The sequence below is a fragment of the Azolla caroliniana genome, unplaced genomic scaffold, assembly GCF_043228905.1.
Source record: "Azolla caroliniana isolate FFs.n. ecotype wild unplaced genomic scaffold, voAzoCaro1.0.p SCAF_6, whole genome shotgun sequence".
NCBI lineage: Eukaryota > Viridiplantae > Streptophyta > Polypodiopsida > Salviniales > Salviniaceae > Azolla > Azolla caroliniana.
Window position 1 is genome coordinate 749,084 of NW_028230441.1, and position 17,362 is coordinate 766,445.

Genomic DNA, 17,362 nt, shown 5'->3' on the forward strand with positions numbered 1-17,362 from the left:
AATGGTTAAGACAATCATAGATTTCTTCTAACTTGGACCAACAATTCATATTGAAAAAAGTTCAGAGAAATAAGGGTCACAATACTCACAAATTACGAGTGTTTTACGTTTGAGCCTTACTCATTTTGTGTTAGTAGCAAGGAAATTTGGCAAAGTGCTTTACATTTCTTGTAATGTAAATGTATTTAATGCCAACTTTCCTAAAGACATTCATAATTTAAAAGAAATACAATAGTCCAAGGTGTACTAATGGATTTTGACATTGTTTATGAGTGACATAAGAACACGACCCCCTTTAGATGGTAGGACCCAATTGTTATCTTATCTCTTATGTGTTGTAAGCTAAGTGAGTTTTTACACTATGCCTTCGATATTTCTTTCTATGCTATTAATGTAAAGAGAAACTCCAATAGTGATGCCCAAGTGGAGCATGGGAAACCTTTGACGTTTCAAGTCCCATTTGGGCAATAATATCACATGACATCGTGCACATATTAATAGTGTTATAACCAAGGATTACATGTTACCTAACACTCATGAAATGATGCATGAACACAATATACTCAAATACATTAAAACCAAAAGAGCTTGAGCAATGCTAAATTTGTATGATAGTCATTAGGGGTCAAATAAACGTTGTTGCTCATATGAGTAGTAACGGCTTAAATTACACTCAGAAAAGAAGTATCAGTAAGATAATCATTTTTTTACTTAAAAATTTGATCGATGTGATCCCCAACCCCCTCAAAAAAGCTCATGTCCATTATTTTCTATTTTATTAAATTTTCCATTTCCATATTTAGTAGTATGTAGGAAGAGTAATTGGATCATGGAAAGTGAACAACATAATTATGAAAATTAAAGGGTAAAAATAGTGGACATCATGTTGTTTAGCCTTGGGCGTGCTTTTTAGCCTTCATGGAAAGTTGGCCTCAAATATATGAAAATATTAAGTAAATGAATAACTCAGACAAAAACGGAGTTTAGGATGGCCCTTAGGACCAATAAACTACACATACAAGTGCCGGTGGAGGGAGGGGTTTTACGTGATAGAATAAATAATACTAATGTGACTCTTCTAGGTGTGATGCTTAAATTGCACATATTTCTTTGAGAAGGTTTCTATCTCCATACTGAGAACACGTCATGCACTGAGGGTGTTGTCTACCCTATTGTTGACGAGATGAATAAAAGTAGTGACCAATCACTCTCAAGCCACACGTGATTGTATTAAATCCAAGCTCATCTCACTAGAATCTAACTTAATTAAGAAACACATACGCTTTGTGTCCACTTAACGGAACTCTCAAACACATGAAAAGAGAAGGAAATCTAATTAAAATGTAGCATGTTTTAATAAATCAAACACTACATTTATATACAAGGTTAGTTAGCTCATGTCACTAGTAAAAGTGTGTGTGTGTGTGTGTGTGTGTGTGTGTGGTGTGTGAGAGAGAGAGTTCAAGGTTGTTGAGGTGGGAAGGTAAACAAATTCTTAACCTTCAATTTAATCGGATGGCTAGATTGGGTTTGGTAACAATTAAGGATGCTATGTTGGTGTCACAAAGAAGATTAATGGCCTTTCGAACAATAAGATCACCATTTCGTATTCCAAAAGGTTATACCTTTATTTGGGATAAGCTGCAAGAAATACTATCATAGTCATGGGGAATATGAAACTCATTAGTTATATGTCATAGAATATGATTCTATGACATATAGTTAATGTGTAGAGAGTAGTGGTGCGACTCTTAACCTTTGAGTGATCATAGATTCTCAAAGGGTGTGTTCACACGTTGCACTAGTTTGAGCTTGATTCTCAACACGCCCCCTCAAGCTCAACTCGGGTCGATTCCTTTCGGTTGATGTCTGCTTCGCCTTGTATCCGATTCATGTTGGGATTTCGGTCCCTCCAGATGGGATGTCCGGAGATGAATGACGGCAAGCCCGGTTGCGGTTACGGAGCCGGATGACGAAGACCCCGGCTACGGAGCCGGATGATGAATACCCCGGCTACGGAGCCGGATGACGAAGACCCTGGCTACGGAGCCGGATGATGAATACCCCGGCTACGGAGCCGGATGATGAAGACCCCGGTTACGGAGCCGGATGACGAATGTACCCGGAGAAAGATCCGGATGCGGGGACATATTTGTGAATATGTTTGCCAAGAGCCCTTGAGGCTATATTTGTAAATAGCCCGAAAGTCATATGTGTATAAATATGACTTAGGGCAAACAGTTTGTTGTTGTTGCTCATTTTCTGTTTTCCACTGAGAGGAAGCGAAGTGAGAGCAGCCGAGAGAGAGTGAGAGAGTGAGAGAGAAAGAGGAAGGAAGAGGTCGACGCCTCTGTGTAATACCGCCGCCTGTGGCGAGGACAGCGAGCTCAAGGTCGTCGCTTTGCAGCTCGCCATTGTACATTCCCCGCGTATAGTGATAGTTGGAGTCTTGCACTCCCGTGGTTTTTTTCCCATTTAGGGTTTTCCACGTAAAACATCCAGTGTACCCTTCTCTCTCCATTGTTTTCGTGCATTCTTGTATTTCCCGCTTTCTGTGAATCGAACCTGTTCCTCGGTTGTGGCCGAGCACTGTTTTTCAACAAAGTGGTATCAGAGCGACGGTAACACAGAAAATGGAAGGCGGCGGTAGTGGGCCTCCGGGCATGATGGTGTTGAACTCACAGAACTATGCTGACTGGAAGATAAAGATGGAAGACCTTCTCATCGTCCGAGACCTGTATGAACCGATCGACAATGCCGAGATACCCAAGGGGGTAATAGAGTCGGAATGGAGGCTTCTGAACCGGAAAGCCGTTGCAACCATTCGGCAATACGTCGACGTGAGCGTTCTACAACATGTGGCGAACGACACCAACGCATATGAGATGTGGCGGAAGCTGTCGGGCCTCTACGAGAGAAAAAATGCGTTGAACCGGACCTCCCTGATGAGGAAGATAGTGAACCTCAAGTACCGAGACGGCGAGAGTATGGTGGAACACGTAAGCACGTTCATGGGATTCGTGAATCAGCTTGCGGCGATCAAGTTCCCGTTGGAGGATGCAATGCAAGCCATCATCCTGATGTGTACATTGCCGGAGAGCTGGGAGAACTTGGTGGTGACTCTCAGCACCTCCTGCACCGAAGATAACTTGTCTCTACAAACGGTAAAGACAAGTATTTTGAACGAAGAAGCGCGTCGAAGAGATAAAGAACCGGCCTCCGACTCGAAGGCGCTGCTTACCGAATCGGAACGGGGAAGACAATGGAACCGGAGTCCGCAAAGACGGGAGAAGTCGGGGACCCGGTCGCAGTCAAGAGGAAGACCCACATGCTTCCACTGTGGGAAGCCGGGGCACTTCCGGAAGAATTGTCGGCATTACCGAAAGGACAATGGAGCCGACGACACCGATTCGAAGAAGTCACCGGAGAGAAACGGTGCATACCGGGGAGCCACGGACCGGAGAGGGCAGGACCGGAAAGGAACGACGGCACTCGCGGCAAGTGAGGAAGAAATCATGCTCATCACCGAAGAAGGTGAACTAAACATTGCCGGCGATGAGACGACCTGGGTGGTCGATTCCGGAGCATCGTTCCACCTGACCCCGGAGAGAAGATACTTCTCATCCTACACAGCCGGTGAACATGGCTGTGTTCGGATGGGAAATGAAGGTACGTGCCGGATTGCCGGCATAGGAGACGTGTGGCTGATGACATCAACCGGATGCAAGATGCTGCTGAAGGATGTCCGTCACGTTCCGGAGGTTCGATTGAACCTGATTTCGGCCGGAAGGCTAGACGACGAAGGCTACACAGGTAGCATCCGGAACGGCGTAATGAAGTTCAGCAAGGGGAGCCTGATAGTGGCTCGGGCCCGGAAAGTCAACACACTGTACCTGATGAATGCCCGGTTATGTCCGGAAGAGCTGAATGTGGCAGCCGACACTGCCGGTGAGCTGTGGCACAAAAGACTGTGCCACATGAGTGAGAAGGGGATGAAGAGGCTTGCAGAAGACAACCTTATTCCGGTGAAGCATGTGCACCTGGAGAAGTGCACCGATTGCCTGGCCGGTAAGCAAAACCGGACCTCCTTCCACTCAAGGCCACCGACGAGACGTAGCGCACCATTGGAGTTGGTGCACACCGACGTGTGTCAGGTAGAAACGAAGTCACATGGCGGAGCCCAGTACTTCGTAACATTCATAGATGATCACAGCCGAAGACTGTGGACGGCATCGTTGAAGACAAAGGACCAAGTATTGTCTGTCTTCAAAGAACTCCACGCGAGAGTGGAAAGGGAATCCGGCAAGAAGCTGAAAGCGATACGAGCGGATAACGGAGGGGAATACCGGGGGCAGTTCCAGGAGTACTGTCGCTCGAAGGGAATCCGGCTCGAGTTTACTGTGCCGAAGACGCCGGAACTGAACGGGCTGGCGGAGAGGATGAACCGGACCATAATGGAGAGGGTCCGGAGTATGCTTGCACATGCGAAATTACCCAAGGGATTTTGGGCTGAGGCAATGTCGACGACGACGTATGTGATAAACCGATCACCCTCAGTACCTTTGGACGGAGACACGCCGCAGAAAGTGTGGACCGGTAAGGAAGTGTCCTACCGGCATCTGAAGGTGTTCGGGTGTCTCGCATACGTGCATGTGGCAAAGGACCGGAGAGGAAAGCTAGATCCAAAGACCCGGCCATGCATATTCCTCGGTTACGGCGACGACGAGTTCGGCTACCGAGTATGGGACCCGGTCGACAAGAAGATATTCAGGAGTCGAGATATCATCTTCATGGAGGACAAGACACTCGCCGACTGGGAGTCGGAGAAGAAGATGAAGAACTCCAAGTCGACCAGTGAGGATCAACTCTACGAGGAGCAGTCCCGACCGGCAAGGGACCGGTTAGCACTCGAGGATCCGGCCGAAGACGGTGAAGAAACAGAACCGGCCGAAGAAGATGAAAATGATACCGGAACCGGCCCCGATCCCGAAATGGATTCGGATGAAGAAGAATCGGAAGAACCGGTTACCGAAGCTCCGGAACGGAGATATCCTCTAAGAGAGAGAAGGGCCCCCCGGAGATTTCCGGAACCAGAGCACGTGCTGCTAACCGACGAGGGGGAGCCGGAGAGCTTTGAAGAAGCAAAACATGACACCCAGAGCCGCAGGTGGTTGAGTGCCATGCAGGATGAGATGGATTCCCTGCATGAGAACCACACATATGAACTTGTGGAGTTGCCGAAAGGAAAGCGGGCACTTCGAAACAAGTGGGTGTTCAAGCTGAAACCGGGAGATGCCGGAAACCCCCCGAGATACAAAGCCAGGATCGTGGTGAAGGGGTTCCAGCAGAAGAAGGGCGTCGACTTCGACGAGATATTTGCCCCGGTAGTGAAGATGACCTCCATCCGGACGGTGCTGAGCATAGCGGCAAGTATGGACCTCGAGGTAGAACAGATGGACGTGAAGACGGCATTCCTTCACGGTGACCTCGAAGAAGAGATCTACATGCAGCAACCGGAAGGATTCGAGAAGAAAGGGAAGGAGCACCTGGTATGCCGGTTGAAGAAGAGCCTTTACGGACTGAAGCAAGCTCCCCGGCAATGGTACCGGAAGTTCGACTCCTTCATGACCGACGAAGGGTACCACAAAACGCAGTCCGATCACTGCGTGTTTGTGAAGAAATTCGAAGGAGGAGACTCTCTAATACTCCTCCTGTACGTGGACGACATGTTGATCGTCGGACGGGACCAGGTCAAGATACGGATGCTGAAGAAGGCTCTTCACCGAACCTTCTCAATGAAGGACTTGGGTCCGGCGAGACAAATACTAGGGATGCACATCATCCAGGACCGGAAGAAGAAGCAGTTGTGGCTGTCACAGGAGAAGTACGTGACGAAGGTGCTTCACCGGTTCAACATGTCGGAAGCAAGACCGGTCGGATCGACCCTCCCGGCAAACTGCAAGCTGTCCAGCAAGCAAAGTCCCAAGACGAAGGCTGAAAAGGAGGATATGATGAAAGTACCATATGCCTCTGCCGTCGGAAGCTTGATGTACGCAATGGTGTGTACAAGACCGGACATAGGATACGCAGTCGGAGTGGTGAGCCGGTACATGAGCAATCCCGGCAAAGAGCACTGGAACGCGATCAAGTGGATACTCCGATACCTGAAGGGCACGACAAACGTGTGCCTCCGATTCGGCTCCTGTAAGCCCGGACTCGACGGCTTTACCGATTCGGATATGTCGGCTGATGCAGATACCAGCCGGTCCACATCAGGGTATGTGATGACGTATGCAGGGGGAGCTGTTTCGTGGCAGTCGAGGCTGCAGAAGACGGTTGCGTTGTCAACCACGGAGGCGGAGTACATGGCGGCTGTTGAAGCCGGCAAGGAAATAATATGGATGAAGGACTTCATTAGAGAGCTCGGTATCCGGCAGGAGGAGTACCGACTCTACTGCGACAGTCAGAGTGCCATCCACCTTGCGAAGAACGCGGCCTACCATTCCCGGACGAAACACATCCAGCGTAGATACCACTGGATCCGGGAGAGGATAGAAGACGAGGAGTTCGTGCTGACGAAGATCCACACGGACGAGAACGGGTCGGATATGCTGACCAAGGTGCTCACACCCGACAAGCTGGAAGCATGCCGGAAGAGGATCGGGTTGGAGAGACATCCCATGCCGAAGTGAAGGGGGAGTTTGTTGGGATTTCGGTCCCTCCGGATGGGATGTCCGGAGATGAATGACGGCAAGCCCGGTTGCGGTTACGGAGCCGGATGACGAAGACCCCGGCTACGGAGCCGGATGATGAATACCCCGGCTACGGAGCCGGATGACGAAGACCCTGGCTACGGAGCCGGATGATGAATACCCCGGCTACGGAGCCGGATGATGAAGACCCCGGTTACGGAGCCGGATGACGAATGTACCCGGAGAAAGATCCGGATGCGGGGACATATTTGTGAATATGTTTGCCAAGAGCCCTTGAGGCTATATTTGTAAATAGCCCGAAAGTCATATGTGTATAAATATGACTTAGGGCAAACAGTTTGTTGTTGTTGCTCATTTTCTGTTTTCCACTGAGAGGAAGCGAAGTGAGAGCAGCCGAGAGAGAGTGAGAGAGTGAGAGAGAAAGAGGAAGGAAGAGGTCGACGCCTCTGTGTAATACCGCCGCCTGTGGCGAGGACAGCGAGCTCAAGGTCGTCGCTTTGCAGCTCGCCATTGTACATTCCCCGCGTATAGTGATAGTTGGAGTCTTGCACTCCCGTGGTTTTTTTCCCATTTAGGGTTTTCCACGTAAAACATCCAGTGTACCCTTCTCTCTCCATTGTTTTCGTGCATTCTTGTATTTCCCGCTTTCTGTGAATCGAACCTGTTCCTCGGTTGTGGCCGAGCACTGTTTTTCAACAGTTCAAATGATCTCCGATGTCCGCTTCAGCTCGTACCTGGTTCAGACGGTATCCAGTTCTCTCTTGTACTCCACCTCAAGCTTGGCAAGTCAGGGATAATTAATCTGAGGTCTAACATGAATTACCGAAGCTTGTCGGCTCCTAGGGCCTTGGTGAAGATGTCGGTTGTCTGAAGATTCGTGTTGATGTGTTGAAGGTCGACATCTCCGGCTCGAACCGCTCTCGAATGAAGTGATAGTGCACTTCGATATGCTTTGTGTGTGCGTGGAACACCGGGTTCCGAGCTCGATAGATAGTGCTCATGTTGTCATAGTAAAGGGGAGTCAGATCCTTGATGGGAACGCCCAGATCCTTCAAAATCCTCTTGAGCCATACGACTTCACATGCAGCCACAACTACATCCCTGTATTTGGCCTCTGTGCTCGAAAGTGCGACGGTAGGCTACTTCTTACTACTCCAAGATATTGCTCCGTTGCCGAGCGAGAAGACAAATCCGGAGGTCGAACGTCAATTGGCTCTATAGCCAACCCAATCGGCATCCATGTACCCTTCGAGTCGAATTGGTGTGGCCAATTCGTAGAGAATACCACAACCCATTGTACTGCTCACGTATCCTAATACTCGCTTAACACAATCCAAATGGATATCTCGTGGAGTTTGCATGAGTTGGCTAAGGAGGTCGACCACATAGCTGAGGTAAGATCGAGTATCGTGAGATAGATGAGGCTCCCAATCAGTTGTTGATACTGAGTCGGCTTGCACTTATCTGTGCCAGAGTCAGCGTCTAGTTTGAGGTTTCGATCGAGAGGGGTTGCCACAGATTTGCACTCAGTCATCCTAAACTTGTATAACAAGTTGAGGATGTAGTGCCTATGAGAGATCATAATGCCAACTGGAGTCCGAATTACCTCGATGCCAAGGAAGTAATGGAGGTCCTTCATGTCCATCATCTCGAATTTGTTGGAGAGGAGGAACTTCACGTTGTTGATGTCGACTCAATGCTCACCTCCAATAACCAGATCATCCACGTATAGGATGGTGACAATCGGGTTTCTAGAGTCGTTTCGTACGTAGAGGGAGTTGTCGAATTTCGACATTTGAAAGCCAATTGATGAAGATATAACGTTATCTTCGAATGCCAAGCATGCAATGCTTGCTTAAGGCCGTAGAGAGGCTTCTTGAGTTGGTAGACGACTTTCGGATGAATGTTGGATTCAAAGCCGGGTGGTTGTACCATGTACACCTCCTCTTCTAATTTGCCTTGAAGAAAGACGTTCTTGACGTCCATCTGGTGGAGGTGCCACCCTTTCATCGTTGCAATTGCAATTACGCTACGCATAATCGTCATCTTTACCACCGGGGCAAAGGTCTCTTCGTAGTCGACTTCATGTGTATGTGCGTTTCCTTTCTCTACGAGTCGAGCTTTGTAGCGGTTGACGGAGCCATCGACATGATACGTCACCTTGTAAATTCATCTACAACCGATTGCCTTTTTGTGCAGTGAGTGGGGAACGAGATCCAAGTCTCATTAGACTTGCATAGTGCTCACATCTCCTCGTTCATTGCTTTGACCCATCGTGGATCCTTGGCTACTTCCGAAAAACTTTCTGGTTCTCGAATTGTCACCACCTTCATCATAAAGGGATAGTGGTATGCCATATAATCGATGTAGCCGAATCGGTTAACAAGATTCTTCTCATGGGTGGAGCGGCGAAGTTTTTCGTTTGCCATGACAATGGCTTTCTTTACGCTAGATGTCCTCATGATAGGTACATCGAAGCCACCGAACTTATTATGGAGTGAGTGAGTCGATTCATTGCCGTCAAATTGATCGTCTTCATGCTCCGGCATTTTCGCCTTGCCTTTCTCCATCTTCGGACTAGGCCAAGATGTGCTTTGGTCACTCGGGGGGTCTTGTGGCCCACTAAGCCTTGTTGTAATCGGACTTTCTTCGAACATGTGTTCGAGTTGATCTCCATCTTCTATCTCTTGTTCGGCGGATTCCGGGTTGACTGGAAATGATTCAGGAGGAGTCGGCTCAGGTTCTGTTAGGAAACGGGTCCCTCCGGATGGGAAGCCAGAACCGGATGAGCAGTACCCGGCAAGAGCTGGATGGTGAAGACCCGGTGAGAACCGGATGAGAAGTACCCGACAAGAGCCGGATGGTGAAGACCCGGTGAGAATCGGATGAAGAGTACCTGGCAAGAGCCGGATGGTGAAGACCCAGTGAAAACCGGATGAAGAGTACCCGACTAGAGCCAGATGGTGAAGGGCCGGTGAGAACCGGATGACAAGTGCCCGGCAAGAGCCGAATGATGTAGGCCCGGTGAGAACTGCTCACCGGATGAAGGGACATATTTGTAAATATGTTTTTGAGAGTCCATTGGGGCCATATTTGTAAATAGCAGAAAAGTCATATTAGTATAAATATGACTTAGGGAAAACTCTTTTGTGTGCTGCTGTCATTCTTGTTGGTGTGAGACTAGAGACCGCGTAATAGTGTACCGAGAGAGAGAGAGGGAGACAGAGGTCACTGCCTCTGTTGTAACCGCCGCCTGTGGTGAAGATCGTGAGCATGAGGTCGTCGCCTCCGTGAACTCACTGTTGTAACCATTGTCATATAATAATAGTTTGGAGTCTGTGGACTCCCGTGGTTTTTTTTTCCTCTCAGGGTTTTCCACGTTAAACATCCTGTGTTCTCTTCTCTCCTTTGTGTCGTGTGTATTCATTCCCGTTTTCTGTGTTTGATCTTAGACTTGGTTGTGGCCGAGCAGTGTTCATCGGAGCGTGCAGTTCCTGTCAAACTGGTATTAGACCGAAACGACACAAAAAATGGACGATTCGTTGGGAGGTATGTTCAAGCTCACCGGCTCCAACTATTCGGTGTGGAAATCGAAGATGAGGGACATGCTCGTGGTTAAAGATCTTTGGTTGCCGGTTCAGTTCGGGGACAACAGACTGGACAAAATCGATGCCACGATATGGGAGGTGATGCACATGAAGACAACGGCGTACATACGGTGCTTCATCGACATGAGCCTATACAACAACTTCAATGAAGAGAGCAAGGCTCATGAGCTCTAGGAGAAGATCGACATTATGTTTCAAAACAAAAATGCTGTTAATCAGGTTTTGATATTCTAGAAGCTAGTAAGACTCCGGTACCAAGATGGCTCCAGCATGGCGGAGCACATGAATGCCTTCCAGGAGCTGATACACCAGGCAACATCATTGGAAGTACCTCTGGCCGAGGAGGTACTAGCACTACTCCTGCTCGGTTCCCTCCCAGATAGCTGGGAGACGTTGGTTGTCACCTTGGGCAATGCCGGGCCGGAAGGGAAACGGTTATCCCTAGCAAGAGTGAAGTCGAGCTTGCTAGATGAGGAGGCGCGTCGGAAAGATAAGGATACGAGCTCTGACTCCAAAGCGCTCCTTACCGAATCGGAACGCGGAAGACAAAGGAACCGGAGTCCCTAGAACCGGGAGAAGTTGGGGACACGGTCAAAGTCAAGGGGGAGTCCTACCTGCTTCTATTGCGGCAAGCTGGGACACTTCCAGAAGAACTGTCGGCATTTTCGGAAAGACAAGGAAACCGATGGTACCGATTCGAAGCGGACACCGGACCGGAACGATAAAGACCGCAGGGGAACGGACCGGAAGGGAATGATGGCAATCGCGGCAAGTGAAGAAGAGTTGATGCTCATCACCGAGGAGAGTGAGCTAAACCTTGCCGGCGACGAGATGACCTGGGTGGTCGACTCCGGAACGTCGTTCCACCTTACCTAGGACCGGAAATGCTTCTCATCCTACTCAGCCGGTGATCACGACTGTGTCTGGATGGGGAATGAAGGTACATGCCGAATTGTCGGCATAGGAGACATGTGGTTAACAACGCAAACCGGATGCAAATTGCTGCTGAAGGATGTCTGACACGTTCCGGAGGTTTGTCTGAACATGATATCAGCCGGTCGGCTAGATGATGAAGGCTACACGGGTAGCATCCGGAACGGTGTTATGAAGTTCAACAAAGGGAGCCTGATTGTGGCTCGGGCCCGGAAGGTAAACACGTTGTACCTGATGAATGCCCGGTTATGTTCGGAGGAAGTGAGTGTGGCATCCGACACTACTGGTGAGTTGTGGCACAAAAGGCTGTGTCAGATGAGTGAGAAGGGGATGAAGAGGCTTGCAGATGACAACCTCATTCCAGTGAAGAATGTGCACTTGGAGAAGTGCACTGATTGTTTGGCTGGTAAGCAAAACCAGACCTCCTTCCGAACAAGGCCACCGATGAGACGTAATGCACCACTGGAGTTGGTGCATACTGATGTGTGTCAAGTGGACACAAAGTCACATGCAGGATCACAGTACTTCATGACGTTCATAGATGACCACAACCGAAAGCTGTGGGCCACACCGTTGAAGACGAAGGATCAGGTGCTATCCGTCTTCAAAGAGCTCCACGTGAGGGTGGAAAGAGAAACCAGCTGGAATGCAAAGGCGGTTCGAGCAGATAACGGAGGTGAATACCGGGGGCAGTTCGAGGAGTACTATCGCTCGAAGGGAATCCGGCTCGAATTTACCGTGCCGAAGACGCCGGAACTAAACGGGTTGGCCGAGAGGATGAACCAGACCATAATGGAGAGGGTCCGGAGTATGCTAGCGCATGCAAAACTACCCAAGAAGTTTTGGGCTGAGGCATTGTCGACGGCGACATATGTGACAGACAGATCACCCTCAATACCCTTGGACGGAGACACGCCACAGAGAGTCTGGACCGGTAAGGAAGTGTCCTACCGGCATCTAAAGGTATTCGGGTGTCTCGTGTACATGCATGTAGCTAAGGACTGGAGAGGAAAGTTAGATCCAAAGACGATGCCATGCATATTCCTCGGTTACGGCGACGATGAGTTCGGCTACCGAGTGTGGGACTTGGTCGACAAGAAGGTATTCCGGAGTCGAGATATTATCTTCATGGAGGAAAAGACGCTCGCCGACTGGGAGTTGGAGAAGAAGAAAATGAACTCCGAGTCGACCGGTAAGGATCAATTCTACGATGAGCAAACCCAACCGGCAAGAGACTGGTTAGCACTCGAGGAACCAGCCGGTTACAGTGAGGATACCGAACCGGCAAAAGAAGAAGTAGAGGAAGCTGAAACCGGAACCGGCCAAGACCCCGAATCGGATTCGGATGAAGACTAAATGGAGGAGCCGGTTACCGAAGCCCAAAGACGGAGATATCCTCTTAGAGAGAGAAGGCCCCCCTGGAGATTTCCGGATGCAGAGCATGTGCTGCTGACCGATGAGGGGGAGCCAGAAAGCTTCGAGGAAGCTAAAAGTGACGCCCATAGCCGCATATGGTTAAGTGCCATGCATGATGAGATGGATTCCCTGCATGAGAACCATACGTACGAATTGGTGGAGTTGCCGAAAGGAAAGAGGGTACTCCGAAACAAGTGGGTGTACAAGTTGAAACCGGGAGATGCCGGCAACCCCCTGAGATACAAAGCCAGGATCGTGGTGAAGGGGTTCCAACAGAAGAAGGGCGTGGACTTCGACGAGATATTTGCCCCGGTAGTAAAGATGACCTCCATCCGGACGGTGCTAAGTATAGCGGCAAGCATGGACCTCAAGGTAGAGCAGCTGGACGTGAAAACGACATTCCTTCACGGTGACCTCGAAGAGGAGATCTACATGCAGCAACCGGAAGGATTCATGGAGAAGGGGAAGGACCACCTAGTATGCCGGTTGAAGAAGAGCCTGTACGGACTGAAGCAGGCTCCCCGACAATGGTACCGGAAGTTCGACTCCTTCATGACCGATCAAGGGTACCACAAGACGCAGGCCGATCACTGTGTTTTTGTGAAGAAGTTCGAAGGAGGTGACTTCCTGATACTCCTTCTGTACGTGGACGACATGTTGATCGTCGGACGGGACCAAGCCAAAATACGGATGCTGAAGAAGGCTCTCAACCGGACCTTCTCAATGAAAGACTTGGGTCTGGGAAGACAAATGCTGGGGATGCATATCATCCGGAACCGGCCAACGAAGCAACTGTGGTTGTCACAGGAGAAATACGTGACAAAGGTGCTTCAACGGTTCAACATGTCAAATGCGAAACCGGTCGGATCGACACTTCCGGCAAACTACAGCTTATCCGATAAGCAAAGCCTGAAGACGAAAGTAGAGAAGGCGGATATGATGAAGGTTCCATATGCCTCTATCGTCGGGAGCTTGATGTATGCAATGGTGTGTACCCAACCGGATATAGGATACGCAGTCGGAGTGGTGAGCTGGTTTATGAGCAATCCCGGCAAGGAGCACTGGAACGCGGTCAAACGGATACTTCGGTACTTGAAGGGCACTTCAGATATGTGTCTCCGATTCGGCTCCGGTAAACCTCAACTTGACGGTTTTACCAATTCGGACATGTCGGCTGATGTGGATACCAGCCGGTCTACATTCGGGTATGTAATGACATATGCAGGGGGAGCTGTTTCGTGGCAGTCGAGGCTGCAGAAGACGGTTGCGTTGTCAACCACAGAGGCGGAGTACATGGCGGATGTGGAAGCTGGCAAGGAAATATTATGGATGAAGGACTTCATCGGAGAGCTCGGTATCCGACAAGATGAATACCAGCTCTATTGCGACAGTCAAAGTGCCATCCACCTTGATAAGAATGCGGCCTACCATTCCCAGACGAAGCATATCCAGCGAAGGTATCACTGGATCTGGGAAAGAGTAGATGACCAGGAGTTCGAGCTGACGAAGATTCACACGGCCGAGAACGGGTCAGATATGCTGACCAAAGTACTGATACCTGATAAGCTGGATGCATGTCGGAAGTGGGTTGGACTCGTAAGACATCCCATGCCGGAGTGAAGGGGGAGTTTGTTAGGAAATAGGTCCCTCCGGATGGGAAGCCAGAACCGGATGAGTAGTACCCGGAAAGAGCCGAATGGTGAAGACCCGGTGAGAACCGGATGAGAAGTACCCGGCAAGAGCCGGATGAGCAGTACCCGGCAAGAGCCGGATGGTGAATACCCGGTGAGAACCGGATAAAGAGTACCCGTCTAGAGCTGGATGGTGAAGGTCCGGTGAGAACCAGATGACAAGTGCCCGACAAGAGCCGGATGATGCAGGCCCGGTGAGAAGTGCTCACTGGATGAAGGGACATATTTGTAAATATATTTGTGAGAGGCCATCGGGGTTATATTTGTAAATAGCTGAAAAGTCATATTAGTATAAATATCACTTAGGGCAAACTCTTTTGTGTGCTGCTGTCATTGTTGTTGGTGTAAGATTAGAGAGCGCGTAACAGTGTACAGAGAGAGGGAGAGGGAGACAAAGGTCACTGCCTCTGTTGTAACCGCTGCCTGTGGCGAAGATCATGAGCACGAGGTCGTTGCCTCCGTGAACTCACTATTGTAACCATTGTGATATAGTGATAGTTTGGAGTCTGTGGACTCTCGTGGTTTTTTTTTCCTCTCAGGGTTTTCCACGTTAAACATCCTGTGTTCTCTTCTCTCCTTTGTGTCGTACGTATTCATTCCCGTTTTCTGTGTTTGATCTTAGACCCGGTTGTGGCCGAGCAGTGTTAATCGGAGCGTGTAGTTCCTGTCAGGTTCGTATCATGATGCTAATTCGTCGAAGACTAGATCTTGACGCACACGAACTTTCCGAGTGGAGGGGTTATAACACTTGTAGCCCTTTTGCTCCAATGAGTATCCTACGAGGATACATTTCTCCGACTTGGGGTTGAGCTTTTGTCGCTTCTTGTAAGGGATGTGCACGTATGGAATGGAGCCAAATATCTGAACATGTGATAGATCCGTCTTCTTTCCAAAAAACTCTCGCACGGGGTAACCTCATCTACACCGGATGTTGTACACCGGTTCCTTAGGTAGATGGCTATGTTGGCGGCTTCTGCCTAGTACGACTTCGGCATGTGCTTCTCGTTAAGCATGCCCATGCTACTTCAAGGATGTGTCGATTCTTTCGTTTGGCTACTCCTTTCTGTTGTGGTGTATGTCGACACGAAAACTCTTGCCGAATTCCTTCTTTCTAGAGAAAAGCCGAAAATTCGTCGGAGAAGTACTCTTTTCCTCTATCCGATTGAAGACATCATACATGTCGACCTGTTTCCTTTTCAACTCTACTCTTGAATTTTTGGATGTGTCCGGACTCCGAACAGTTCACTCTTTTGTCGCATGGCGTAGATCTAGGTGTGCCTGGAGAAGTCCTTGATGAAGGCCACTTAGTATCGACACCTGCCGAATGTAGCCGTCTGAGCCGGTCCCCATACATCGGAATGAATTATGTCGAGTACGCCTTTGCTCACGTTCCTCTCCGTCGGAAACGGGTGCCAAATTGGTATGCTACACATACACCTTCAATCTCTTTCTTTTTGAAGGTCGGGAGTCCGATGACGACTCCTTTCGATTGCATTGCCTTGGGGTTTTGTAGGTTGATGTGGCCAATCCGCTTGTGCCACAACTCTATGTCGGTGTCGACTTTGGTGCCTTTTGGAAACATGGTCAATTTCATCTCGTGCGAGTCGAGAATGAACATTCGGCCCTCTCTTCGTCCATGAGTGATGGGTCGACCCTCTTTCTCGATGAAGCAATCGCCTTGATTAAATTGAACTTGCATCCCTTGCTCAACAATTTGGCCGACGGAGACTAAATTCTTCGTAATGGTAGGTACATGCAAGATATTCTTAATGTAAGTTTGGTTACCTTCTTTTCCAAATGGAACATTGCCGATGTGCCGAATCGGATGAGTAGTGTCGTCTTCGGTTTTGACATAGCCGGGTCGGTCCGGCTCTCGATGTTCTTGGAACCATTCTTGATGAGACGTCATATGGTTCGAAGCACCGGAGTCGACGAACCATACATCTTCCGGACTGGAGGCACTAGTTGAAGTAGAAGCTGACATAGAATTTGCTCTATGTCTTATCACGAACATTCCGCCATGGTCGTCATAGTTGGAATTTGTGGCATAGTTGGTTAGTTGTCCGCAAGTTGAAGCCGACTCACGCATCTTCTTTCTGCACTCTTCTTCATGATGGACGATTTTGTCGCAATATCCGCATTCAATCGAGGTTTGTTAGCTTGGGCCGGAATGGAAGCTCCCCCTTCTTCCGAAGGTTCCTCAATGGCTTACGTCTTGTTGCCGAAATTGGGAGTTGTTTTCGTGAGTCGGACCTCGTCCGCCTTGTCCTTGGCCGAATCGGCCTCTTGCTTGACCGCGTCCTCTTCCTCCGTTCGAATGCCTGTAGAGCATGTGGCCTTCCAAGGCATTGCTCCTTGTTTGAACATGGTTTTCTTTAACCAACAACAAGGATTGAAGATCGAAGAAAGAGGGAGGATTCTCCCGTGCTAGTATGATGGTGCTCATTGCGCCGAACCGTGGTGCAAGGCCGCCGAGGCATATTTGCACCATCTGATCATCGTCCACATTGACGCTTATTGAGCCAAGAGAGCCACAAAGCTCCTTGATTTTCAAGGTGTAGCTTGTGATGGACATATACCTTTGTTGGATGTTGTTCAACTCTTAATGGAATTGAAGCTTTCGTGTCATCGTTGTCGCGTTGTTACGCGCGTGCGTGGAGAAGGGCGGAACCACGGGGGTCTTGGACTAAGGAGAAGGGGAGAAGGAATAGGACTTCGGAATGGAGCTTAGCACAAGAAGAGAAAGAATGAACAAGAGGAAGATGGAGGCCAAATGCTCAACAAGATATATTAGAACCGAAAACTGATTACAAAATGGCGGCCGCGTAGGCCGCACCAAACGACTATGATAAACCCGAAACCCTAATCCGACGAAGAAGAAAAGAAACCCTAAACCTAACGCTCGTCCTATGTGGTATACCTTTCGCACTCAAAATAGGCAACCCCCACAATGGTGCTCTTCCTCTCCTTTTATAGCACAAGGAGAGAAGACCGTTTTCAA